Source organism: Melospiza melodia (genome assembly GCF_035770615.1).
Source record: "Melospiza melodia melodia isolate bMelMel2 chromosome 7 unlocalized genomic scaffold, bMelMel2.pri SUPER_7_unloc_1, whole genome shotgun sequence".
Classification (NCBI taxonomy): domain Eukaryota; kingdom Metazoa; phylum Chordata; class Aves; order Passeriformes; family Passerellidae; genus Melospiza; species Melospiza melodia.
This window is the reverse complement of record NW_026948497.1, coordinates 7,374,857-7,401,367: the sequence shown is the minus strand read 5'-3', so window position 1 is coordinate 7,401,367 and position 26,511 is coordinate 7,374,857. Positions and strand designations below refer to the sequence as shown.

Here is a 26,511-nt window from a genome sequence, read left to right as displayed (position 1 = left end):
GCTGCCCCTGGCAGGTGGCACATGCCCTGGGCTGGCCAAGAGCCCGGAGGGCTGCAGGAGCTGCCAGGCAGGACAGCCCTGGGCAGCCCTGGCTGCAGCCCCAGCTTCACCCCGTGCAGCCATGCTTGGAAGCAGGAGCCGTCCTGCTCTGTCCCTCTGACGGGACCCAGGGCAGCCCCGCCCAGCAGCACATCCTCCTCCTCCTGCTCCTGTGGCACAAAGATACTGGGAGAGTCCTCCTGACACATCCCCCAGGCTGTGGTGTGTGCTGGCTTCAGGAGATCCCTGCAGGAGCACAGGGGTCATTGCTCTGCACCCACACACTCACCATGCACAGGGCTGTGAAGATCTTTCCCCAAGTGAAGTCTCAGATCAATGTCTTCCCAGTCCTGATTGCCTTCAGCCTGTCTCTGCCTGGCTCCTGTCCCCTCAGTGCCTGCAGGCAGAGCCCTCAGCCCTGCTGGGCTGGGAGAGGAGCTGGCCCTGGGAAGAGTTGTTCCTTTAAAGCTCAGCAGCACAGACACAGCACAAGGACTTTAATGAGCCTCTTGGGACTATGGTGTTGTTTACATCAGATTCAGTCCCTGAGAGAGTGTTTAAAAAACTTCTCAAGAACTCAAACTTAAATTGGAACTCTGAAGTTTCTTGAAGTTTTAATGAGTCCCACAGATGGACACAACTGAGAAAGTGTCCCCAGGTTCCAGTTAGAGCAGAACACTGGAGGCAGTGATGACAGCTGGGGACAAACAAGTCAATGGTGTCTCTGGTGCTGAGCAAGGCTGGATGTGTTTGAGGAATGCCAAGGGCCAAGGCCTGAGCCCCAGCCCCTGGCCAGGCAGATCCTGTCCCTCCCTCCTTGCTCAGGGCTCTTCCCAGGATGGGCACTGGCATGTGTGGATGTGCAATGGCAAGGGCAGGAGCATGGGGCGGCCCCTGCCAGGCTGCTGAGCAGGGACAAGGAGGAAATGAGGTCCCAGCCCTGCAAGGGTCACTTGTCTCCTGCTCCTGCCTCAGGCCCAGGCCCAGCAGCCATGGCCAAAGTGCTGCCCAAGTTGGCTCTGGCAGGGCTGTCTTGCAGCTGCTGCCCATCCCTGTGCCCTGTGCAGCCCAGGCTGTGCTACAGTGTCCCTGCCCTGCTTCTCTTATAAATAGCAAGTTTGACTAGGCCAATATTTAAGCAGCAATCAATTTATTATTTAATATGGTAATGTATGAGCAATACAGCGCTGGGTACAGTGGGGGAAGTTTTCCCTCCAACTGCACACCAGCAGTTGAGGGTTACAGGTATTTATAGGGGTCCTTATAAGGTTTCTCAGCAGTTTCTATTCCAATTTTTACTCATTAGCAGTTTCTATTCCCAATTTTTTACATCACAGTTCTATACACTATTGTGATTTAGTTTTTCTCAGGATGTATCCCTAAAGGAGTATCCCCAGGCAGTGGTGGTCCGGTTTCCGAAAGAAGAAAGACGAATCCCATCTGGTGAAGTCCAGCTCCCCAGATGTGTGTCCACCTTTTAATTGCAAGGACTATAAATCTCATAACAGTGATGTCCAGCTGCCCTTGGTTGAAAATATAAATCCTTGAGTTGATGTTCATCTTCCTTTCTCAAGCTCCTTTTCTCTCTTTTGTGAAGGTGTGGGATAAGCATGTTTCCTTTATCTATATTCCAAAGCTATAGTTTCAAGGATACAAGCAATATTGTAAAATTATACTTCAAAAGGTTATTATTCCAGAACTCTTTATGGATTAACTACAAGCAAAGAGTAACATCCATAACGCTTTAATTCAAATGCTCCTCAATATACCAAGGTTAATTGCAAACAAAAGATAGGTTCAAAGGCCTTCTTCAATGCTTTACTTTCCCCAGTTATTATTAGAATTCCCAAGTGTCCCATTGTTGGTCTCTACACATATCGCAGTCACAAATACACACGTTGCCTGTTTGTACCTGATAGGAAACACAGCTTTCTATTTCACACATGTCACAGCTGGCACTTGAAACACTGCATGTCCTCCGGGCAATACAGTGTGGGCGATATTCCATCTTCCGGAGGTTGCAAGATCAGCTCCGCAGGGCATGGAGGACACTGGCCTTGTCTGTCGAGGATCGGCCAGCTGCGCTGCTGGAGGTCTGCAAAGAGCTGATCCTGCAGGCTCTGTCTGCTGGGGACACCTGAGACAGACGGGAATTTGCCTTTTCTTTAAGATTTTTCTTTTCTTTTTTCAATTTTTTATCTCTATTGTAAATAAATAAATTACAGCGTATACATAATTCTATCTATTAATATATATTGTAGACTACTGTAAATAAATAAATTCTAGAATGCGTTATGATACACACACTGCCAGCAGCTTTCCTTTGCTGCCCAGGGTCTTCAGGGCAAGAGGCAGGAAAGGGTGAAAAGGGAGCTTGTGCTCAGCAGCACAGCAGGCTGAGAGGAGGTGAGGCCCTGAAGGGGGAGAAGGGTGCTTGTGCTCAGCCAGCTGCCCACTGTGCAGTGGGCAAGGGAAAATGGCCCCTTGGCCTTTGGTGGTTCTGCTGAAGCCTTTGTGCTTGTGACAGAGCGAGTGGGCAGGGGCCAGGGCTGCGGGGATCCCTGCCAGAGCGGTGCCTGGAGATGGCCACAAGCCCTGTGCCAGGCAGGAAGCGCCATCCATGTCCTCCTGCCCATGTGCTGCTGGCTGCATTGCTGAGGGCTCCCAGGTGCCTCTGGATGGGGCTGCTCTGGAGCTGCTCTGGGGCTGCGGCACTGGTGCTGGGCAGCTTGGCCGGGCTGAAGCAGCCCCTGAGGGGCTGGGGCACTGGCAAGCCCTGGGCAATGGGCTGTCAGAGGCCACAAGCAGCCCCCTGGCAGCCGCCTTGTTCCTGCCAGAGTTGACTTGCAAGACAGACCCTGGGCACTGCGGAACTAACAGCATCAGTGTTGTTGGAAACCCAAATGCAGGGAAATCTCAGAGCTTTGGTCTTGTCAGCAAAGCTTAGAATTAAACACAGGATTTGATCGGAAACCTTGGAAAGGGCTTCCAAACTTAAGTGCTAGAAACGAGAATGTGGATTTCTAGTTCATTATAGCAGAGACACGGGGAGGAAGGTTGAAGTGGAGGAAAGTTTATTGTTTTAGGGCTGAAGATCTAGAAAATATAAAAGTAGTTACAAGGGTAAACAAGCAGCTTAGAATGCAGTGCTGTAGGTTTGTGTGTCATAACATGATTGGCTAAGGAAGCTTACACTGTAGCATGAGTCCATAAGACGAAATATTGAAGGACTCCCTGCAAAACATCAATATCCTTGTCGGCAGTGTCTTCTTGGTCAAGAAATCCTTCAAAATTCTTCTAACTACAAGTCTTGTGCGCCTTGTGAGCCATGCAGTGGAGATGTGAGCCAAACTCACCCTTCCTCTCTATGTAGAAGAGAAGAAAAAGCAATGGCATCATCTAAAACACTCAGAGGTCTGCTCTCTAGCTCGTTCCAAACTTCCTCAATTCCCCCAAAGTGGGATTTAGCTACTGTCGTGATTTGACTGGAAATGGGACATCTGGGATATGTTGTTTTGTTGTGGTTACCAATGGGTGTTCGGATTTTAAGATGAGCACCTGGTTTGACCAGTGGGGTTTTGTATCCGCCTCTTGAGACTACAAACCCAAGGAGTTAAAAGCAGGGCTCTTGTCCTTCAGAGCCCTCTTGGGATTTCTGATGTGAAGGGTTGGGCCTGCCTCCCCCGGCCCAGTTGCTTGCTGGGCTGGGGGAGGGGAAAACCACGTGGCCCATTTACGGTAGGCCCGGATTCGATGGAAGGGTGGGGGAGCATCGAGCGACCTGTTTACCCCCTCCCCCACCCCCGCTTTTTTGGAGACGGAGAGAATGCAGCCTGTGCTGGAACTTTTGCTTTGAAACTTGATATCATGTGCCGGCAGCACGGCTGGGAGGAGGGGGGGGGGGGGGGGGGGGTAGCGAGCAGCCAAGCCGCCTGGATGAGCGTTTAACTCTTGTGGATAGTGAGAACTTCACGGAACATTACCTTTCCTAGGAAAAGGGATAAGGGTGGAAGATGAAGGAAGAAACAGGCCAGTAAGGGGGACTGGCAAAGAGAAAGAGAGATGTTGAAGAAATGGGGGAAGATGGAGTGGCAACTTTGCTGGACTCTTTTGTTGTAGATCCATGGACTGTTTCCTGGACTAACAGGTATTAAAACCTGTGCCCCTTTCCAGCCAGACATCACCTGTGTGCCCATGAACAGGAAATGCCACTAGTGCCCTGAGGTGCCCAGCTGGGATTAGATCTCTCAGAGAGCACCTGAGGGAGAGCAGAGCACCTTGCAAGCTGCAGGTCCCTGACAGCCCCGCAGGGTTCCTGTCCCATCAACATCTGCTCTGCTCCAGTCTGAAACAGGGCCCAGCATGGTGCTGGGATCATCAGAGAGCTGAGGTGTGTGCTGGAATTCAATGCCCTCCCCATCCCACAGCAGCCCTGCATTTCCCTCTTGCAGCCTTGGTCTCCAGCACAGCCATGGAGGCTCTTTGGGCTCTGGACTGTTGCTGCAGCCCCCAAGGGCAGCTGAGCTCTGCCTTTGGCACAGTCAGGCCTGGCCAGCGCAGGCCATGCTCAGCAATTGCTTGTGTGTGCCTGGCCTTGCTGTCAGCCCCGGCAGCGGCTGCGTGGCTGCTTTGTGGCCCTGTGCTGGCCCAGCCATGGTGGCCCAGCCCCTGTGCAGGCCCAGCCCAGGCCAGGAGCACTGCGGCTGGGAACGGCCCCTGTGCCGTGGTGCCCACAGCAGCCTTGGGGCTCTGTGCCCCATGGTCTCCCTGCTGGGCAGCCTCTGCCACCTCCTGCAGAGCCCCTGGCACCTGTGGGGCTGCACAGACAGCCCTGCCCCGGGCTGTGCCGGCCTCTGGGCCAGCAGAGAGGCAGCCAGCCCTGGCCTTGCCTGGGAACAGGCCCTGAGCCCTGCAGGAGGATGGAGCTGGGCCACAGCCAAACTCAGCCCAGGCCAAAGCTGGGCTCAGCAGCCAGGGCTGCCAATGCATGGGGACAGAGGCTGGCACTGACAAATGTCCTGGGCCCCCTCCCTGCTCTGTCCATGCCACCAAGGGCACAGAGCAGCCTCCTCTCTGGGCCACTTGCCTGTTTGCAATGCCTTGCACAGGTGCTGGCCCTGCCCCACAAGGCCTGGCCTGAGTCCTGCCCCTGCACGCTCAGCCAGGCTCAGATGGACACTGATGGTTTCTGGGCCAGGCTCTCTGAGCCCAGCCCAGCTCCCTGCAAGCTCTGCCAGCTGCCCTGAGCTCTGGGCAGCACCAAGGGCCTCTCCCCAGCCCAACCCCAGCCGGCTCTGGCCCCACAGCTCTGCTCAGGCCAGGCTGCTCTGGCCACTGGCCCACGGCCTCAGCCCCTGGCAAGGGCACAGCAGCAGCTGCAGCTGCCACAGGACTCAGCCCCAGCCATGGGGGAAGGTGCTTGGCCAAGGCCAAAGGAGGCTCCCTGGCTGCCCTGCTCCCCTCAGACTGAGGTGCTGAGAGCTCTGCAGCCCCTGCTGCCATCCCATCTGCCCAGGGCAGCACAAGAGCTGCGGCCTTGGGGCCCTCAAGAGCTGCTCCTGCTCCAGGCCCAGAGGCCGTGCCAAAGCTGGGCCAGCCACAAAGCTGTGCCCATTTCTGTTCATTGCTGTTCTGATGGGGATGGATCTGCTGGCACTTGGAGTTTGCTGATGAATTTTACTCCTCCAGAGGCCTCTTCTTTCTTGAGCTCTTCAGTTCAGAAATTCGCTGAAAAAGGCTGATAAACATTTCTTCAAGTCACCCAAACAAGACAAGCCCCTGGGAATAATCCAAGTTTTCAGTTCTTCTGTTAATAATTACACACATTTCAGAAATGTATTCAAAGTGAATATACTGTATTGGAAAAAATGCTGAGAGAACTGTTTTGTTCTTTTTGTTTGTATGCTCTTTTCCTGTTTATAGACTGATATCAGCAATGCAATGTCCATTTGATATTGACCCCCAGCACCTCCTAATGCAGCATAAATACATACGAAAATCAAGACCCTTCATGGCTGACAATCAATCACACTTTGTCCCTACTCCCTTCCCACCATTTCCCTCATCCAACCCCTGGGACTCCTATGGATCAGTGCCCAGCAGGAGCAGGGCAGTGATTCTTCTGCTGTGCTCAGTACCAGTTGGGCAGCACACTGTGACGTCACAGGAACTGGCTGCCCAGGGTGGTGGGTGAGTCACTGTTCCTGGAAGTGTTTATGGAAATACTGGATTTTGCACTCGTTGTCGTGGCCTGGATGACAAGGTGGTGTTGGGTCCCAGGTTGGACTTGATGCTCTCCAAGGTCTTTTCCAGCCCAGTTGATTCTCTGATGATTGTAACACTGCAGGGCCCTGGTGAAGCAAAGAGGCCATTGTGACACTGCGGGGCCTGGTGGCACTAAGAGGACCATGGTGACACTGTGTACGACATGGCAGCACAGAGCCAAGGGACCATTTTGACACTGTGGGACTGAATGGAAAGAAGGAGTCCATTGTGACAGTCTGGGTCCTCCTGGAACCACAGAGGCTACTGTGACCCTACCGGGCCTTGTGGAACCAAGGGGCCATGGTGCCACTGTGGAACCAAGGAGATCCTGGGGAGAGCGTAGGGACAATGGAATCAAGTGGGCATTGCAGCATTGCAAGGACTCTGGGAACTGAGGGAACAATTGTGACTCTGTGGTGCCCATAGAAACAAGGGTCCCTGATGACACTGCAGGATCTTGTGTCATCAGGGCTTCCATTATGGCGCTGCAGCACCAAGGAATTCATTGTGGCCCTCTGAGGCCTCATCGAGCCAAGAGGCCACTGTGACCCTGCAGGGCCTTGTGGAACCATGCAGAGCATTGTGACAGAGCAGGACCTGGTGTCATGATGGGGCCATTGTGACACTGCAGGGCCCCATGGAACCAAGGGGTCAGTGCTGCTCCTCAGTGTCACATATCTTATGTGGACATATTTTATGAAAAATCCTTTTTCTAGGTGTTTTTCCCCTGAGAAGCAGAGAGGCCTCAGAAACGAAATGTAAGCAGTAATTATCTGCTGCTTTGGAATGCAAAGATGGATCTTTGATTGGTCTCATGTGGTTGTTTTTAATGTCCAATCACAGTTTGGCTGTCTCGGACTCTCTGGTCAGTCACAAGATTTTATTGTCATTCCATTCTTTTCTATTGCTTGCTAGCCTTCTGATGAAATCCCTTCTTCTATTCTTTTAGGATAGTTTTAGTATATCACTTTCTATTAATATAATATATCATGTATTTATAAATCAGCTTTCTGAAACATGGATTCAAGTTTCTTGTCTCTTCCCTTGTTCTGTGACCCCTGTGAAAACCACCACACCTCAGGGACTACTGGAATGAAGGAAACTTGTTTGACACTGTGGTGGCCCTTGGGAACAAGAGGCCATTGTGACACTGTGGAACCAAGGAGAGCATTGCTGCACTGCCAGACCTCATGAAACCAAGGATCCACTGTGACACTGCAGAGCCCTGGGAAACCATGGTGCCATTGTGACACTGCAGGGTGCAAGGATCCAAGGAATTTTGTGACATCAAGGGGTCCCATGGAACCAAAGGGACATTGTGACACTGGGAGGCCTCATGGAATCATGGAGAACATTGGGAAATTCTGGGGCCTCATGGAACCATGGTGACACCAAGTTGTCTGGGAGTGTTGATCTGCTGGAGGGTAGGAGGGCTCTGCACAGGGCCCTGGACATGCTGGATCCGGGGCCCAAATCCAACAAGGTGAGGTTTAACAGATCCAAGTGCCAGGTCCTGCCTGGCCACAAAAACCCCTGCAGCAATGCAGGCTGGGGACAGAGGGGCTGGAGAGAAGCCAGGCAGAAAGGGACCTGCAGTGAGTGATGGACAACAGGCTGGACATGAGGAAGCAGTGTGGCCAGGCGGCCAAGAAGGCCAATGGCTCCTGGCCTGGATCAGGAATAGTGTGGCAAGAGAGCAAAGCAGGGATTCTTGCTCTGTGTAAGCACTGCTGGGGCAGTACCTTGAGTGCTGTGTCCAGTTCTGGGTCCCCCATATTTATGAAGGACATGGAGGGGCTGGATCATGTCCAGAGAAGGGCAACAAGGCTGGGGAGGGGTCTGAAGCACAAGTACAGTGAGGAGCATCTGAGGGAGCTGGGGTTGTTTATCCGGAAGAAGAGGAGGCTCAGGGGAGACAAGGCAGTGTCAGGGCACAGGATGGACTTGATGATCTCCAAGGTCTTTTACAACCTGGCTGACTCTGGGATTCTCTGAAACCACCCTTGCAGCAGTTGCAGGATGAGCCCTGGGCCTCCTCTTCAGAAGCTCCAGCAGCCCAGGTCCCTCAGCTTCTGCTGCCAGTCCCAAAGCCCATCCTGTCAGTCCTGCAGAGCCTCTGCAGCTCCTCCTCACTGCCCAGAACAGGGAGCCCCAGAGCCAGACACAGCAGCCCAGATGTGCCCCCCTGGCCTGGGGTGCCTCTGGCAAGGGAGCAGCACCAGGCACTGCAGGAGCCTGCAGACAATTCCTGCAGCACTTGTAGGATGATCCTGCTCGCCAAGGGATGTTCCCATGGTGCCAAGTCAGGAACTGCAATGGGGAGTGGGGCCAGAGAGGAAAGGGCAAACAGAGATTGGCTATTTGCAGGGGAGAGGACAGCAATGGGCAATAGGAAGGAATCTGGATCAGGGATGAGGAAAGGAAGTAAAGGTGAAGCCAGGGAAATCCTCAGGGCAGTTTGGGGTGGCTGCCAGGCAGCCCTGGCTCTGAGCAACAGCGTCTGCAGTGGCACAGGAAACTCCCAGCTGATGGGAACAAACTTTCTGGATCACTGCAGAGGCCAGGACAAAGCTGAGCGGTTTCCCTGGTGTCCCCCAGCACTTGCTGGCCCCAGGGGCTGATGGCATTTGTGCTCCCTCAGGTTCATATCCCACACCAACAGCATGGGGGTGCTCCCCCTGCTCTGTGCAATGCAAACAGGGGCTGCTGAGCCAGTGCTGCCGTGTCTGTGCCTGCAAGGATGGGGCACCTGTGTGAGCTGGGGGAGAGGCCAGGACTGCAGAGGGGGCATGTTGTTGGCTGCTGCATTTGTGGACAATATGAAAAAAAGTAAAACAACAAAAATCAACCCTCCAAATGAAACCATCAAGAAGTATCGAAGATGACTTTTATTACAAGTGATTTGCAGAAATTACCCAGCAGTTTAATGTTTCTGAAAGCATGCAGTCATCAGTTTCCGCACAGAAGCCTTGAGCTCCTGGTTCCTCAGGCTGTAGATGAAGGGGTTCAGCGCTGGAGGCACCACCGAGCACAGAACTGACAGGGCAAGATCCAGGGATGGGGAGGACATGGAGGGGGGCTTCAGGTGGTAAATTGGGCTGATGGTGACAAATAGACAGACCACTGCCAGGTGAGGGAGGCAGGTGGAAAAGGCTTTGTGCCGTCCCTGCTCAGTGGGGATCCTCAGCACAGCTCTGAAGATCTGCACATAGGAAAAAACAATGAACATAAAACACCCAAATAGAAAACAGGCACTAACTGCAATGAGTCCAACCTCCCTCTGGTAGATTTGGAGCAGGAGAGCTTGAGGATCTGTGGGATTTCACAGAAGAACTGGCCCAGGGCATTGCCCTGGCACAGGGGCAGGGAAAATGTATTGGCTGTGTGCAGCAGTGAATAGAGAAAGGCACTGGCCCAGGCAGCTGCTGCCATGTGGGCACAAGCTCTGCTGCCCAGGAGGGTCCCGTAGTGCAGGGGTTTGCAGATGGACACATAGCAGTCATAGCACATGATGGTCAGAAGGGAAAGCTCTGCTCCAATGAAGAACAGAAAGAAAAAGACCTGTGCAGCACATCCTGAGTAGGAGATTTCCCTGGTGTCCCAGAGGGAATTGTGCATGGCTTTGGGGACAGTGGTGCAGATGGAGCCCAGGTCGCTGAGGGCCAGGTTGAGCAGGAAGAAGAACATGGGCGTGTGCAGGTGGTGGCCGCAGGCTACGGTGCTGATGATGAGGCCGTTGCCCAGGAGGGCAGCCAGGGAGATGCCCAGCAAGAGGCAGAAGTGCAGGAGCTGCAGCTGCCACGTGTCTGCCAATGCCAGCAGGAGGAAGTGGTTGATGGAGCTGCTGTTGGACATTTTCTTTGTCTTGGCATGGGGATCTGTAAGAAAAGTAATCATGGAATACTTGGGTTTGGAGAGGACTTTAAATATTCCAGCACAGCCTCGGGGATCTTTCCCCCCACTGCCTGCCCAGGGCGCTGCTGCCTGGAGCTGTCCCTGCCAGCAGCTGCTTCCCTGTGCCCAGGGCTGGGCCCTGCCAGTGCTGCCAGAGCCCAGCCCAGCCTTGGGTCTCAGCTCTGCCCTGCAGACACCTCCCAGCTCTGGCACTGCCCAGGGGCAGCTCTGGCTCTCCAGGCTCTGATGGCTCTGTCAGAGCAAGCCTGAGGAGGCTGAAAAAGCAAAACTGATGCAGCTTCTAGGGGGCCCTGTGCAGGTTTCTGTCACTGCCTGGCTTAGAAAGATCTGAGAAAAAGCTATTTTCTTTTTCTGAACCTTAACTGAGAGATTATTATCAATGTGCAATTTTTCATCCTGGCAACAGAAAGCAGTAGATTAAAAAAGCAAGATTTTTCAATTTATGCAGCCCCTGCCTTGCTGTGCTCCCTGTATAACCTACTTGGAAATATTCTACAGCTAAATGTCATGCTGGGAGCAGTCCTGAACAATGCAGAATCCTCACCACACAAAGAAAACGCTTCCAAGCCTGACCAGCTGTCTCCTCCCACCCAGACCTTGTCCCCTCGTGCTGGGAGCAGCTGCCAGGGCTGGCCGAGAGCTGTCCCTGGCAGGCAGCAGAGTTCCTGGCCCAGCACAGCGCCCTGGGCTGCAGGACCCTGCTCTGCACCACAGCCCTGGCCACCCCTGGCTGGTCTGCACAAGAGACAATGAGAGAATGTACTCACAGGGTCTGTAGGCATTGGGATGTTCCAGCTTTAGGAGATGGCTCCAGGAGCTGCAGCTGCACTGTCCTGCAGCCAGAGGTTCCTGTGCCAAGGGCTGGCAGTGATTCTGCCCCAGGCACTTCTCAGCACCTTCCCAGACCTGACTGATTGAAGCTCTCTGTGCCTCTGTGCTGTGCCCGGGGTGGCTGCAGGCAGTGCCCCAGCCCTCTGTGGCTGGCAGAAGAGCTACTCATCAAGAGAAATGTGTTTTGAAGCTCCTCTTGGTTACCAGGAGCTGCCTTTGTGCCAGGTGCCCAGCCCAGCTCAGCAGCACAGACACAGCACAAGAACTTTAATGAGCCTCTGGGGCTTTGTGCTCAGGCCCTGAACATCAGGTCCTGAGAGGGAGCTGGAGAAACCTCTCCAGAGCTCCAAGTCAGAATCCAACTCCAAACTTACTTGGACTTTTAATGGGTCCCAGGGAGGGACACAACTGAGAAAGTGTCCCCAGGCCCCAGGCAGAGCAGAGAACTGGAGGCAGTGATGACAGGTGGGGACAAAGAGAAGTCAAGTCTTGGTGCCCTGGGGCACAGCAGTGTCGTTGCCACCAAGGGCTGTGAGGAGAAACCTTGTCCTGAGGCCCTGGGGCCTCCTGGCACAGCCTCAGCTAGGCTGGGCATTGTCAGCCCCTTGTCCTGCCCTCAGCATCCCCCCCAGCCCACATCCCAGTGGCCTCAAGGATCTGCTGGAAGGAGTCCTTTGGGAGCCTTGCTCAACAATGGCCCTGGGGAATCCTTAATGCTCCCTGTAGGGTCTGCAGGTTTTTGAAAGGACTTTGGGTTTGGCTTTTGCCTTGGAGTCTCTGAGAGATTTGTGCAATCATGGCCTCCAATTATCTGCTGTAATTAGTCCCTGGAGAGGCTTTGTCAGTAACAACATTCAGTGGGCTCATTAATGCTTCAAGGTACTTCAGTTATTTTAAGGTACTTGGTGTTTCCCTTTTGATACAGACTCTGTGAGAGGTTTCTGCAATCATGGCCCTAATTATCTGCTTTAACGAGTCCCTTGAGAGCTTTGCACTGACATGTAGTGGGGCTCATTAATACTTTGAGATACTCAAGATTTTTAAGGTACTCTGGATTTTCCTTTCCACACTGAATCTCTGAGAAGTTTTTGTTTCATCCTGGCCTCCAGATCTCTCCTCCTAGGAGTCCATGAGGAGCCTGTCTAGGGGATGGACCTCAGTGGGATGCATCCATGTTTTGAGACACTTTGGGGTTTCCTTCTGACTTTGACTCCTAGAAATGTTTCTGCAATCTCCTCTCAGACCCTGAGGTTCCAGGGCTGAGCTCCAAATGCACCACGGGGCTCATTAGGATCAAACAAGTCCTGACAAAACATGGCTCTGCCTTGATTTCCCTCTGCTCTAGTGCAGTTCATCAGAAATATTGCTGTAGTGATTTTGGTTCACCAATTTGAGATTTCTTGGAGAATGCAGCAATTATTGTGTTGGCTTCAGTGTTGGCTAATTACCAGTGCACTCACCAGAATATACTTACTCATTTCCTCCTGTGTGATAAGATTAGGAGAATGGCAAAGCAGGCTCAAAACTTTAAGAGGGTATAAGGAAAAGTTCATTATTAGCAACTAAAAGAAAGAGTAAGAAGAACAGAACTTTCAGAACACTTCTCGTCTCCCTACAACCTTTTCTTTCTTACTGACAATATAAAGACAAACCTAGAATTTTCAGTCAGTTTACCCCAACCAGAATAGTCCTTCTTGAGTTCTCTTAGGGAGAGGAGTCTCTCTTTCATGCTATGGAGACTTTTCCAGAAGAGACACTTCTCTTGTGGCTCTCAATTTCCATGAATAGCAACTGCCCAGAAAAATCTGCAATTGTGACCTCCCTCCCAGTTGTTCAAAGCTCTTTTACAGTTGTGTTTATGGGCCATGTCAACTTATGGAGTATTAGTTAAAAGATGAGCTGTGTAAGAGCAAAGGTTCTCCTCATCTATTTCTGAAAGCTTCTTCATCTCTGAGGACATCTTTTTCTTCTCCCTGTGAAGGCACAGGATCTCATCACGCTTCCCCTTTTCCATGTTCAAACTTCTCATGGGATCACAGCTACTTTGACATTTGCTACTTTAGCATGGAGGCCTTTGCTGAACAAATCATATCCCCATACTTTTCAATGCGATACAGGGAAAAAAAGAGTCTGATGTATCAATTACATCCTTCTCCATGGCTTTACAAGAGGATTTCAGCCCCAAGATCAGGACATCTCCTCTTTCCTCCCATCTGGGACTCAACTTCCTCTTCACTGACCTCGGTGTCTTCATGTTGCTCCTCTATGTGCCTGCACTTTGTCCTTTTCTCTCACTCGAGGGAGGATGGAAGCACTGAAAGAGGTCATATCTCACCCGGGGCCTGCAGATGGTTCCATGACCCCAGCTGGGCTCAGTACTCGCAGCCAGACCTGCTCCCTGTTCCCTTGGTTCCATGGGGCCCCACAGTGTCCCAGTGGTCCCTTGCTTCCATGAGGACCTGAGGTGTCATAATGCCCCCTTGGTGACACGAGGCCCTGAAGGGTCACAATGGTCTCCATGGTTCCATCAGGCCCCACAGAGTCATAATGGTCTCTGGGTCCATGGAGCCTTCCTGTGTCACCATGGCCCCTTGGTTCCATGGGTTCCAGTGGTGCCACAAGGATCCCCTTGGTTCCACGAGGTCCCCAGAGTGTCCCAGGGATCTTCCTTCTTTCCCAAGGAAAGAACCCAGCCCCAGTGTTGCAGGGGCATCCACCAGAGGCCAAGGCCAGCCAGACTTGACGGTACTGACAGATTTACCTAGGAGCAACCCTTGGTATAGGAAATTTTGGAGGTGGGATCTCAATTTCAGACATGGACACCTGGAGGAGAAGGATGGTTCTTTTACATAGGAAGGAAAGCAGGGAACACCGATATTTGAGGGGCAAATGAAAGGTGGCCATCAGAGGCCTAAGTCAGCCAGACCTCTCTGTTCTAATTGCTTTTGTATGAAAGCAACCCTTGGATATGGGGAATTTGCGAGGTGGAATCCCAATTTTGGCCATTTCTTTGTAGATAAGAACGACAGTTCTTTTTCATAGGAAGGAAAGCATGGAGCCCAAGTGTTTCAAAGGCAAAAGAGGGGACAGGTGGCTCCTGTCCTGGCTCCCAAGCCAGCCAGGCCTGATTGTCATGGCAACTTTTGTCATGGAGGGTCCTTGGATATCAGAGGAGAAATCTCAGTTTTGACCTTGGACTCCTTGAGAAGAAGGATGGTTCTTTTCCATAGGAAGGAAAGCATCGAGCCACAGTGTTTCGAGGCAGGTGAGGGGCAGCTCCCAAGTGGCAAGGGCAGCTAGACCTGTCTGGCTTTCATTTGGGAGCAATCCTTGGATGTACAGAGTTTTGGAGGTAGAATTCCAGGTTTGGCTATGGGCACTGGGTCAGGATGGATGGTTTTTACCAATAGGAAAGAAAAATGCCAAGTCTAAGTGTTTTTGAAGAAGATGAGAGGTGGCCACCCTTAGGCCAACAGAGCCACACCTGTCTGTCCTGGCACCTTTTATCTAGGGACTCTCCTTGGACATAGGGCATTTTGGAGGTGGAACATCAATTTTGGCCGTGGGTGCCTGGACAGAAAAAGAGTTCTTTTCATTAGGAAGGAAAGCACAGAGCCCCAGTGTTTCATGGGCAGTTGAGTGCCAGCCCTCAGGAAGACAAGGCCAGCCAGATTTGTCAGTCCTGGCAGCTTTTGTCAGGGAGCTATCCTTGGATATTGGGAATTCTGGAGGCAGATTCTCAATTTTGGCCATGGGCACCTGGTCGAGATGGATGTTATTTTCCCCTAAGCAGGAAAAGCACATGGTCCCAGGGTTTCAAAGGCAGATGAGAGGTGGCCCCTGGGTGGCCAAGGCAGGCAGACCTGTCTCTTCTGGCAGATTTCATCTGAGAACAATCTGTGCATATACGGAAATTTGGAGGAGGAATTCAAGTTTGGCCATGCTCCCCTGGAGGAGAAAGACAGTTCTCTCCCATAGGAAGGAAAGCCAAGAGCCCCAGTGCTTCAGGGGCTGATGAGAAGCAGCCCTCGACATGCCAAGGTCAGCCAGACCTGTCAGGTGATTGCTAGGAGGCCCAGCCAGCCAGACCTGTTCCATGTTCTCTTGGTTTCATGGGACACCACAGTGTCACAATGGTCTCCTTGGTTCCATGAGGCCCTGGAGTGTCACAATGTTCTCCTTGATTCTGTAGTGTCACAATGGCCCTGTGCTCCCATGAGGCCTTGCAATGTCACAATGGCTTCATGGTTCCACAAAGCTCTGATGTGTCACCATGGCCCCTCGGCTCCATGCGCCCTCGCTGTGTCACAGTGGCTCCTCTGTGACACTACGGGCTGCACAAGGTCACCATGGACCCTTGGTTCCTTGGGGCCCCCAAGTTTCACAATGGTCTCCTTGATTCCATGAGGCACCACAGTGTCACCATGGCCCCTTGGTTCCATGAGATTCCATAGTGTCACTGTGGTTTCCTTGGACATGCATTGTCACAACTGACCCTTGGTTCCATGAGGTTCCGTAGTGTCACCGTGGTCGCTGTCAGAGGCTGGATGAGATCGATGTCCCGAGACACCTTGGGATGCTCAGAATGCCCGTGTGGGGCCAGGGCCAAGTCAGGTTTTTGGTGGAACAGAGCCCCGCCCCAGCCCTGGTCTGGCAGAGCTGTCAATTACACAGCAGGGGCTGTGCTAACCCAGCTCTGATTAGCCCAGATGTTAATCAATCAATCACACACAAGCAGCTGGTGCCTACCCTGGCTCTGATTGGACAAGCAACTGGCAGTCCCACCCCAGGGCCATGAAGGCCCAGGGCGTTAACAGCTGCAGCATGAGGCCAGCCCATGATCTGGATCCTGCCTTCTCCTGGGGTTTCTCTATTGGTGATGCCGGAACCCCGGCAGTTGGTACCTATGTGCGTGTTGTTCTATGGATCTTCTGTCTTTCTGTTGTTCTCTATTTCTTCTCCTTCTAATCCTACTTACCTGGAGCATTTTGGGGTAACTTCACATGTCAAGGATTAAAGGGTTTTAGGTTAAATGTGTGGGAATCCAAGGCACAGGGAATATTTCTCTGTCTGCTCTAAAGGGGTCCTGTTCCCCAGAGAAACGCTGCCTTTAACCGTCCCCCATGGAGAGGACTTCCAGGACTTTGAGAGAGATTAGAATTTACCAAAGTCCAAAATAGATTAGAGGGTAGTATAGCATGTGCCTTGGGTGAGAAATTTAGGTCTTGGGATTTTTAATATGATGTAGATAGGAAGCAAGATGGAGGAATTTGGATGTAGTCCCTTTCATCTTCTTCATCTACTCCATGTTCTGCAGTGTTGGTGGCACAGGGTCATTGGTCGAGGAAAGCACAGTGTAGAGGTTATGTGGACAGTCAAGGGATGAGTAATTGGTAGATAAGTAGAAATAATATACATTTTAAGAGTTAATTGGTGAGACAACTTTAAAAGACCTTGAAACCGTACATTTTAGAGCCATTTTGAGGTGTTTATCCAGCATGCTTAGCCTGGTATGCACAGCATGCAAAACTTTAGAGAAGATAACAATACACAAGAAGCTGAAGACCAAAAAAGTCCTGTGCATCTCCTTTTACCTGGCACAGAACTGCTACAGGAGGGTTTCCCACATCCAGAGAGTGCCCACAAAGGCCAAATGTAAAACAAACATCAATAACTGGCACCTTGACAATATTTATAATAGGTTGTTTTTTCCATAAAGTTGTTTAATGAAGAATGTTGTCTTAATTAGCCAATCATGTGAAATGTGTTGATTAAATGACCAATGAGGTCGATGTGTAGCAAACTAAGGTATAAAAGAAGAGGACTGAATAAAAGGGTGGCTTTTAGCCCTTAGCCTTCTGATCTGAGTCTGTGTCATCTCTGATTCAACAATGACATTTGGGGATCTATGGAGGCTATTGGGAATCCTTTCTGCACCTTGTGACCCAACAGGAGCTTCTCTAATAAACTTTGCCTGAAGCACCCACTGTGCCCATGACAGAAACCCCTGTGAGTGTCTAGGACATCCTGGCTCTTTGCCAGCCTGGGGACTCCTGGGATGTCCCTGTGGAGCCCCTGTGAGTGCCTGTGACAGATCGGTGCCTTTGCAGCCCAAGGTCCCCTGGGATGTCACCATGGAATGCCTGTGACTGCCTCTGACCACAGGGCTCTTTACCATCTCCAGAAAGCCCTGGGAGGTCTCCATGGAGCCCCTGTCTGTGCCTGTGACATTCCAGCTCTGGAAGAGCCTGGAGACTCTTGGAAAGTCCCCAGGGAACCCCTGTGATGGCCTGTGACAAATCTGATCCTTAGCAGGCAACCACCACCAGGACCCTGTTGCTATGGTCAGTTTCCATGGCAACCATCACCAGCCCCCTGTTGCTATGGTCAATTTCCATGGCAACCATCACCAGCTCCCTGTTGCTATGGTCAGTCCCTCGGCAGCTCCATGGATACCCCATGCCAAGGGTGTTTGCCATGGACACCAGCTCAGGCCTGCAGCCAGAGCCCGTTGCCATGGCAACCATTGGCAGCCCCATCCCCAGGCTCATGGGATCCCAGAACCACAGAATTGGCTGAGCTGGGAGGGACCCATCAGGATCCTCCAGTCCAACTGCTGGCCCTGCACAGGACACCCCAACAATGCCAGCCTGGGCCTGGCAGCGCTGTCCAAACGCTGCTGGAGCTCAGAGAGCCCTGGAGCTGGGACCCTTCCCTGGGGAGCCTGGGCAGGGCCCCAGCAGCCTCTGGGCAAAAACCTTTTCCTGACATCCAACCTGAGCCTGCCCCGACTCACCTGCAGCCATTCCCTCCACTCCCGTCCCTGGGCGCCAGAGGGAAGAGGTTCCCACAGCCCCAGCCAGGGACCCGCTCCCAGGGCTGTTGTCATGGCCACCAGGGCTGGGACCAGCTGGGATGCTCGGTTTCCATGGGCCGGGGTTCAGGAATGGGATTCCCCAATTTCCTGCTCCTACTAAAACTGCGCTTCCCTCACTGCCCTCCTGCCTCCCATGGAAAGCACAAAAGGCAAAGATCCTGGGCTGGGATAAGAACAATTTATTTGGAACACCGACGAGATAAGAAACATACAGAACAGAAACAATATTGATAAGAGAAGGGATAAATAAAACTTTACAGGGAAAACTAAAACACAACTTATTGGGTCTCCCTGGCCACAATGTCCCCCTGCCTGGAAATGGCACTCCTCTCCTCAGGGAAAGAGACATAGAGAGTTCCTTTCCTGCCCCTGGCAATAAGCTGAGGTGGGAGTGAATGTAATGACAGGGCCATGGCCAGACCCTCATGTTCTTCAATCCCACATCATGTCAAGGGCAGGGGCAGGACGACAGGCAGGTGTCTTCCCAGCATGGATCACAGGGCAAATGGATCACAAGGGCTCTTCTCAATGTGGGTTCTCCCATGGGTGATGAAGATAGAGCAGGGCATGAAGCTGTTCCTGCAGCTGGGGCATTTGCAGGGCCTCCCTTACTGGTGGCTCTGTTGGTGTCTTGTCAAGTGAGAGCTCTGGGTGAAGCTCTTCCCACACTGGGGACACTCAAAGGGCCTCTCCCCTGTGTGGATGCGCCGGTGCCTGATGAGGGTGAAGTTGTGCTTGAAGCCCTTCCCACAGTCTGGACAGCAAAATGGTCTCTCATCTGTGTGAATCAGCTCATGCAGGAGGAGATGGGAGCTGGTGTGAAACCTCTTCCCACATGTGGCACACTGGTAGGGCCCCTCCCCTGTGTGGATGCGCTGGTGCCTGATGAGGTGGGAGCTGTGGTTGAAGCCCTTCCCACAGTCAGGACAGCAGAAGGGCCTCTCCTCCGAGTGAATCTGTGGGTGCTGGAGGAGCCTGGAGCTGGTGTGAAACCTCTTCTGACACTGGGGACACCCATAGGGCCTCTCCCCAGTGTGGATGCCTTGGTGGGTCACAAGGGTGGATCTGTAGCTGAAGCCCTTCCCACATTCCCCACACTCGTAGGCCCATTCCCCGGTGTGCATCGTGTGGTGGCTGACCAGGTGCTTGCTCTGTTTGAAGCTCTTCCCACACTGCAAGCACTTGTGGGGCTTCTCCCTATCACGAAGCTGCTCATGAACCACCATCTCTGAGCTCTGCCTAAAGCTCTGTCCCCCTTCCTGGCTCTGGGTAGTTCTTTCTTCCTCAGAGAATCCTGGGCTGGTTTTGGAGCCCCTCCTCCTGTGGGATCTCTGTGGCATTTCCTCCATGTTGGATTCCTCTGCACTAGAGTCGCTCAAAACGGCCTCTTTAACAAGGTTCTGATGTGGAGATTTTTCCTCCCTGGTCTCCATCCTCAGCTCCTTACCTGGGGAAGGAAGGAGAAAGAGAGGATGGGATTTGCCTCCATGCCAGAGGGAAGGGGAAGGAGATCCCCGCAGTGCATCACTGGCAGGATGGCATTGGCACCAGGGTTGTCCTGCAGCCGGGGGCTGTGCTGGGCTGGAAGCTGGAGCAGGAGAGAGGGGGAAAGGGGCACTGACTTCCTCCTCATCTGCCTGGGAGTCCCAGGACATCTTCCTCTTCCTCGCAGCTTTCTCCTCCATCGGGTGAAAGTTTGGGAATGGGAAATTTTATTTTGGGAGGAAAACAAGGGATGAGCACATTGAGTTTTGTACTGGTTTGACGGCAAACATGAAGGAAAGTCTAAGTCAGAATTACAATTTAATGAGAAAATTAGGACCAAGGCAATGATACAGAAACACTGCCTTTAAACTGACAGAGTCAGGATATAACCTGTTGGTCAGGGTGTTGGTCAGGGTGTTGGCAGCAGTCCCATTAAATGGTGGGTGCAGTCCTGTTGGAGTGATGAACGTGATTTTGTCAAAGCAGTGATCCTGCAGAAGGGTCTGGTCTTCCTCTGAAGGTCCAGTGGTGGTAATGGAGCTCTTGTCCTCTGGGAATCCAGTAGGCAAGGTGCTCCTGGTGTTGCAAGGCTCAGCTTATATCCAGATAAGAATGCTTGGATCCTCCCCCTGGGCAGAGCATCCCACAATGGGATGATGGAATTTTATCAGTCCTGCAGTGACACTCAATGGCCCATTCACAGAAGATATCTCCCCTGGAGGGTGTTATCAGGGCTGAGTCATGGAAGAGATAAAGAACACTGCCCCACCTGTTTATACCAGTTGATGAAGATGGGGATTGAAAACATGCATTTGGTTACATCTTACATTGCAACCTGAAAGAGTGGGGTAATCCCTGCTCAGGGGGTGAACACCACCCCCCTTACCCAAACTGGCTCAGCTGTAAAACCCCCACCGTGGGATGGCAACACACACACAGGGGACAATGTCACACTTGCCCTGCTCCAGGGGAGGTCTCTGTCCCCGTCACTCGCTTGCTCTCCCCTCCTTTTCCCTTTTTTCGATCTCTCTCTCTACCTCACATTTACTGTTTAATAAAATCTACTTTGGATTTGGTCTCGTTAGCACCTTAATTGGGGCAGAGGCATCTCTCTACCAGTTTTCTTAACCATATTGCAACAATATTTTGGCACAGTGAGTTCAGGCACTGTTCTTTGACCCCAAGTGCCTTTGACAACAGCATGGTTCCTTCCTCTGAGGAGATTGTGGTTCTTTCTGGAAGAACTCTTGGAAACTTGGATACAGTCCCTCCTTCATCCTGGGGAACTTATGGGAGAACTAATGAGGAAAATGGCTTTTGTGGATGGCCAGGGAAAAAGAAAATATTTTCTTGTCCTTCCTTGAAAAGTTTGTTAAAATCACTGGAGGAAAGGGAGCAAATGATACCAGCAAGACTGACAAGGTTCATTCACTCCAAGGTGAGGAACACAAGGCTGCTGAAAATCCGAGAAGCCCAGCTCAAGTAGCTAAATTCCCAAATAACTCCAGCCAGGGGTCTCCAGGAGGATTTTTTTGGTGAGTGTTGGGAGCCAGCAGAACCCGGACTCGAGCCCCGGATATCTCCAGGCTCCCTAAGAGGAGCTTTTTGGGGGCAAGAGGAGCTGCGATCACCCCTCAGGGGGGTCCCGGCGGGTCCACGTGGGGATGGCCCAGTACTGATGGGGCAGGACATTGGTTTTGGGGATCCCTGTGAGAGCCGGGGCTGTGGAACAGGGGAGCTCCAGGGAGGGGAGAGGGGAAGGGGCGATACCGGAGCTGAGGGACCCCCGGCAGCCCAGAGATGAGGTGGGGACCCTGACAGGGGCGTGTCCTGGGGTGACTTCATGATGCTCGTACCACATCAGTCTGTTTAGCCCAGAAATGAGTTCTGCACCTTGAAGGCTGGCTCTGAGAGTGAAGGGCAGGAGGAAGAAGCTGCAGTTTGTTTTCAGATACTGCACTCCTCCACATTCCAGCTCCTGGAGTGTTGTGATGCCTTAAGGAGCTGGAATAGAGGCCAGACGGAGTTAAGTGGAGTAAATTAGATATTTATTGTAGTGCCTTCAAAGGTCACACCCTGGGAGTACTGGAGCCACAGATGTGGCTCTGCCTGGATGGCTCTGAGATGGGAGCAAATGAGGGCTTGGTCACGAGATCTCACATTTTTGTAAATTTTAGTACATTTATATTTAGGAGTTAACTGCCCGATTAATAGCTTCAATAGCTTCAAATTACGAAGTTTTGTCTTCCTTGCTTGCTTGCCTGCCCTCCTCTTTTCATGTTGTTTATGCTTTGGGCCTGAAGTTTGAAGAGATTGTCCTTGAGTCTCCAGCTAGAACAGGATTGTTTTGTCTTCACCACTGTGTGAAAAGATATCAGTAACACTTAATATAAAGCTAAAAGCTGCACACCAAAACACAATAGAAAAACTTAAAACCTAAGGTATCAGTTGTCTGCTGACAGACAGACAGCAGGAAAGAGCTCTTCTTTGCTTTCAGTTAGTTTTTAGATCACTTGAGGCAGAGAAGTTCCCTGGACTATGGTTTTTCTTTTTCTTTGGAGTTGTTTAAACCTGCTCTGCACTGAACACCCCGACGGGACCAGCAGCTTGCACCTGCGGCCCACTAGGCTGAGCCTGGGCTGTGGCATTTCCAGTGCCAGAGGGACTGATAAGAGACTGATAAGAGACTGAGTGAGCTGAGCTACTGCCCACAGAGGGACTTTCTGAGTTTGACATCTCTTTTGAAGGGGCAAGAGGTTTTATTGTTTAATATTGTTAATTTTTTTGTGCTGATGAATACTTTGCCTGTTAAATAAACAGTTTTTTTCCCGTTTTCTCTGAGGAAATATTTTCCTGATCTGATTGGGGGAGTGGCTGCTTGAATTTGCTTTTTAGAGAAAGCCCTTTTGGAGGTTTTCTCCCAAATTTGCCCAAATCCAGGACAGGGTGGTGGGAAGACAGAGGACCCCCAAGTGGCTGGAGTGGGGGGACGCTGGAGAGGGGGACCCTGAAATTCCCCCAGCATCCCTAAGCAGGACCCTGGAGAGAGGGATCCCCAGGACCCATGGGATTGCCAGCATCCCTGAGGAGGGGAACCACCAGAACCCCAGAGGGATGAGACTGGAAATGGGACACTCCTGGTGGCTTTTTTTTTTTTTTTCCTTGATTTTTGGAAGTTTTTATGGACACCAGGTGACTTCTGGAGATGGATTTGGTTGGGAGGAATTCCCAGTCCAAGGCATTCACACCTTGTTTCTTCCAAACCAGGATTTCCCATTCCCAAACCTTGGCTGAATGGAGGAGGAGAAGACTACCAGGAAGAGGAAGATGCCCTGGGACACCCAGGCAGGTGAGGAGGAAGTCAGTGCCCCTTTCCCCCTCTCTCCTGCTCCGTCTCCCAGCCCAACATAGCCCCCGGCTGCAGGACAACCCTGCTGCCAACGCCGTCCTGCTGGGGATGCACTGGGGGGGATCTCCTTCCCTTTTCCTCTGGCATGGAGGCAAATCCCATCCTCTCCTTGTCCTTCCTACCCCAGAGAAGGAGCTGAGGATGGAGACCAGGGAGGACAAATCCCTGCACCAGAACCTCGTGGAAGAGGCTGTTTTGAGCAGTGCCACAGTGCAGAATTCCAATGGGGAGGAAAAGTTCCATCCCACAGGAGGATCGGCTCCAAACCCAGCCCAGGGTTCTCTGAGAAGGAAAGACCCACCCTGAGCCAGGAAGGTGGACAGAGCTTTAGCCAGAGCTCAGAGCTGGTGGCCCATGAGCAGCTTTAGAATGGGGAGAAGCCCTACAAGTGCTTGGAGTGTGGGAAGAGCTTCATGCAGAGCAACCACCTCATCAGCCACCAGATGATCCACACCGGGGAATGGCCCTACGAGTGTGGGGAGTGTGGGAAGGGCTTCAGCTGCAGCTCTGCCCTCGTCACCCACCAACGCACCCACACTGGAGAGAGGCCCTATGAGTGTCCCTAGTGTCAGAAGAGGTTTCACACCAGCTCCAATCTCCTCTGCCACCAGCAGATTCACACCGAGGAGATGCCCTTCACCTGCCCTGAATGTGGGAAGGGCTTCAAGTGCAGGTCCAACCTTGTTAGGCACCAGCACATCCACCCTGGGGAGAGGCCCTATGAGTGTCCCCAATGTGGGAAGAAGTTTCAGACCAGCTCCAATCTCCTCCTGCACCAGCGCATTCACACAGAGGAGAGGCCTTTCCGCTGCCCTGACTGCAGGGAGGGCTTCAAGCACAACTTTACCCTCATCAGGAACCAGCGCATCCACAACAGGGAGAGGCCCTACGAGTGTCCCCAGTGTGGGAAGAGCTTCTCAGACCGCTCGTTCTTTACCCAACACCAACAGAGTCACCAGTAAGGGCAGCCCTGTGAGTGCCCCAACTGCAGGAGGAGCTTCATGCACTGCTCCAGCTTCATCCCCCATGGGAGGACACACAATGGTCAGAACCCTGGCAATCCACATTCCCTGGGATCCATGTTGGGAAGACACTGGGCTGGTTATTCTTTTATTTTGGCCCTAATTTTCTTTGGATTCATCTTCATCCCTTTAAACCAGAGGAAATTGGGGTAAAAATCAATAAATTCATCAAAGGCATCTAAAGCCTCACTTTTTACTTGTGTTTCAGGGGAATCTGAGATTCATGGAAATAATTGGGAGAATTTGGGGTTTTGGGGGTATTTGGTGTACTCGTTTCCCTTTTCTTGGCACTCAAATAGACAAGAGGGGATGTTGAGAATTTAGCTGCTAGAAACTAGAACAGTACAAAGCCGTGGTTAATTCAAAGTCCTGCACCTGTGAGATAGCGTGTCCTTGGGCCTAGCTGTAGTATAATAACAAATAGTGAAAGAGACATGAGAAAAGACAGATGTAACCCCTAAGGAATGAGGAAGAGTTCATGGTATAGTTTAACCAATAGATTGCTTGGCTTGCAGAATATTCATAAGTTTATTATTTGCTGTATAAGTGTTTGATGCTTTCTTCAATAAACGGGACCTGTGATGAACCACCTGGTGTCAGGTGGTTCGACAAGGGTTCAATCTGTCACCTCAATGCCACTGAAAACTACTCAATCCCACCCCAAAATTCCTTGATTCCACTGCTCTTTGGTGTGGAATGGGGTTGGAAGGGGATTGAGCAAAGATGGCTTCAAATCAGGAGGGTTGAGATGGGCATTGGGTGGGGCAGGATGGGTGGGATGGGGTTTGGGAGGTGGAAAATGGGGCAAATATGGCTTGGGAAGGGGGTGTTGATGTCCAGGAGTGGTGGGGTGAGTTGGGGTTGGGATTGGGGAGGTGGGTTGGAGTCTGAAATGAGACAGCCAAAGTTTGGGGATGATGAAGGGATGGGGAGCCCATTACCGAGTGAGTTTTTTAATAATCCACATTCCTGAAGAGATTTTGAGGTATCTCACATTTCTGAGGCAGTTTTGGGGCACTCCCCAGCTTATGGGAGTTTCCTGAGAGCAGCTCCATGGACCCCCATTGCCAGGGGTGGTTGCCTTGGGCACGAGCTCAGAGTTGTAGCCAGAGTCCATTGCCTTGGTGCTGGAGAGCAGAGAAATGATGAATGACCCCAGACATCTCCAGTCTGTGTTTGGGGCAGGGAGAGTTCTGCAAAGATGGGGTGGTCACTGCCCCACCCCAGCCACTGCAGTCTCTGGCCCAGCCCCAAAGTTCCAGCCAAGCCCCTGGCACCACAAAAACCCCACCTGGAAGAGGGACAAGAGCAGGTCAGGCTGTGACAGGGGTGTGACACTGACATGTCCCACGGCCCCAGAGCTCACAGCAGCTGAGATCCAAGGCTGACTGTGGATCTCTCTCTCCCTCTCTCTCTTCTCCTGACTTCCTCTTCTCAAAATCTGGTTAACTTGCAATTGGACAGGTTAGAGTTTGCTAAGTCAGTGCTATATGAAGTGCTTTACTATAATTCAATGCTGTTTAAGATTTCCCAAGTACCTCATTCTCTGAAGTTTGCAACTACAAGTTTGTTCTCCACCCTCCTGAGCAGTTTGTTGTTTTCTCCCCTTGGCCATCTGTCCTGCAGGCTGTGCCCCCTGGGCGTGCTGCTCCTCTGCCCTGGCTGGCTGCACTCACCCATCTCGCTCTGCCCCAGCATTTCTCACCCAGCGTTTCTGTGCCCTCCCTGGTCTCGCTGCACCCAGCGCTGCCGGCTCCTGGCACACAGAGCCAGGGCAGGAGCCCACCCTGCCAAGGGGCTCTGGGGCAGGGCGGGGGCTGCGATGGCTTCTGAGCTCAGCAGCTGCTCCTGGCATGGTTCCATGGAGACCGAGCACAGCAACGCTGCTGAGCATTGTCCCTGCTGAGGGTCACACACTGCCGGGGCACATTCCCTGCCTGCAGGATTGCTGAGCATTGTCCCTGCTGAGGGTCACACACTGCCGGGGCACATTCTCTGCCTGCAGGATTGCTGAGCATTGTTCCTGCTGAGGGTCACACACTGCCGGGGCACATTCCCTGCCTGCAGGATTGCTGAGCATTGTCCCTGCTGAGGGTCACACACTGCCGAGGCACATTCCCTGCCTGCAGGATTGCTGAGCATTGTCCCTGCTGAGGGTCACACACTGCCGGGGCACATTCCCTGCCTGCAGGATTTCTGAGCATTGTCCCTGCTGAGGGTCACACACTGCCGGGGCACATTCCCTGCCTGCAGGATTGCTGAGCATTGTCCCTGCTGAGGGTCACACACTGCTGGGGCACATTCCCTTCCTGCAGGATTGCTGAGCATTGTCCCTGCTGAGGGTCAAGCACTGCCAGGACACATTCCCTGCCTGCAGGATTCGTGCCTGACCCAAGCACTGCACTGATGGCTCCAGCATTGCTTTCCAAAAAAACAGAGGAAGGCAAACTGTGTGCAGCTCATGGTATTTTAGAGTGTCTAAAAGTCACTATGTCATCGATCTGTGAGGTGAGATCCATTTGGAACTCATAGCATGGAGAAGTAGTGCAAGATGGAAAAGGGGAGCATAGAAATAAATAGAGAAAAACATTTCAGATGGTTTCTTTCCATTTTCATTTCACTTCTGGAAAGCTGGTTCAGTTTTCCAGGAATCTTCTCCACAGTCCTGT

The 26,511-nt window shown here is 52.1% G+C and overlaps 1 pseudogene; it reads left to right on the top strand.

Annotated features, from left to right (window-relative positions):
• The window catches only part of LOC134432881 (zinc finger protein 208-like), a 1,008,692-nt pseudogene that overhangs the window by 254,498 nt on the left and 727,683 nt on the right, over positions 1–26,511 (top strand).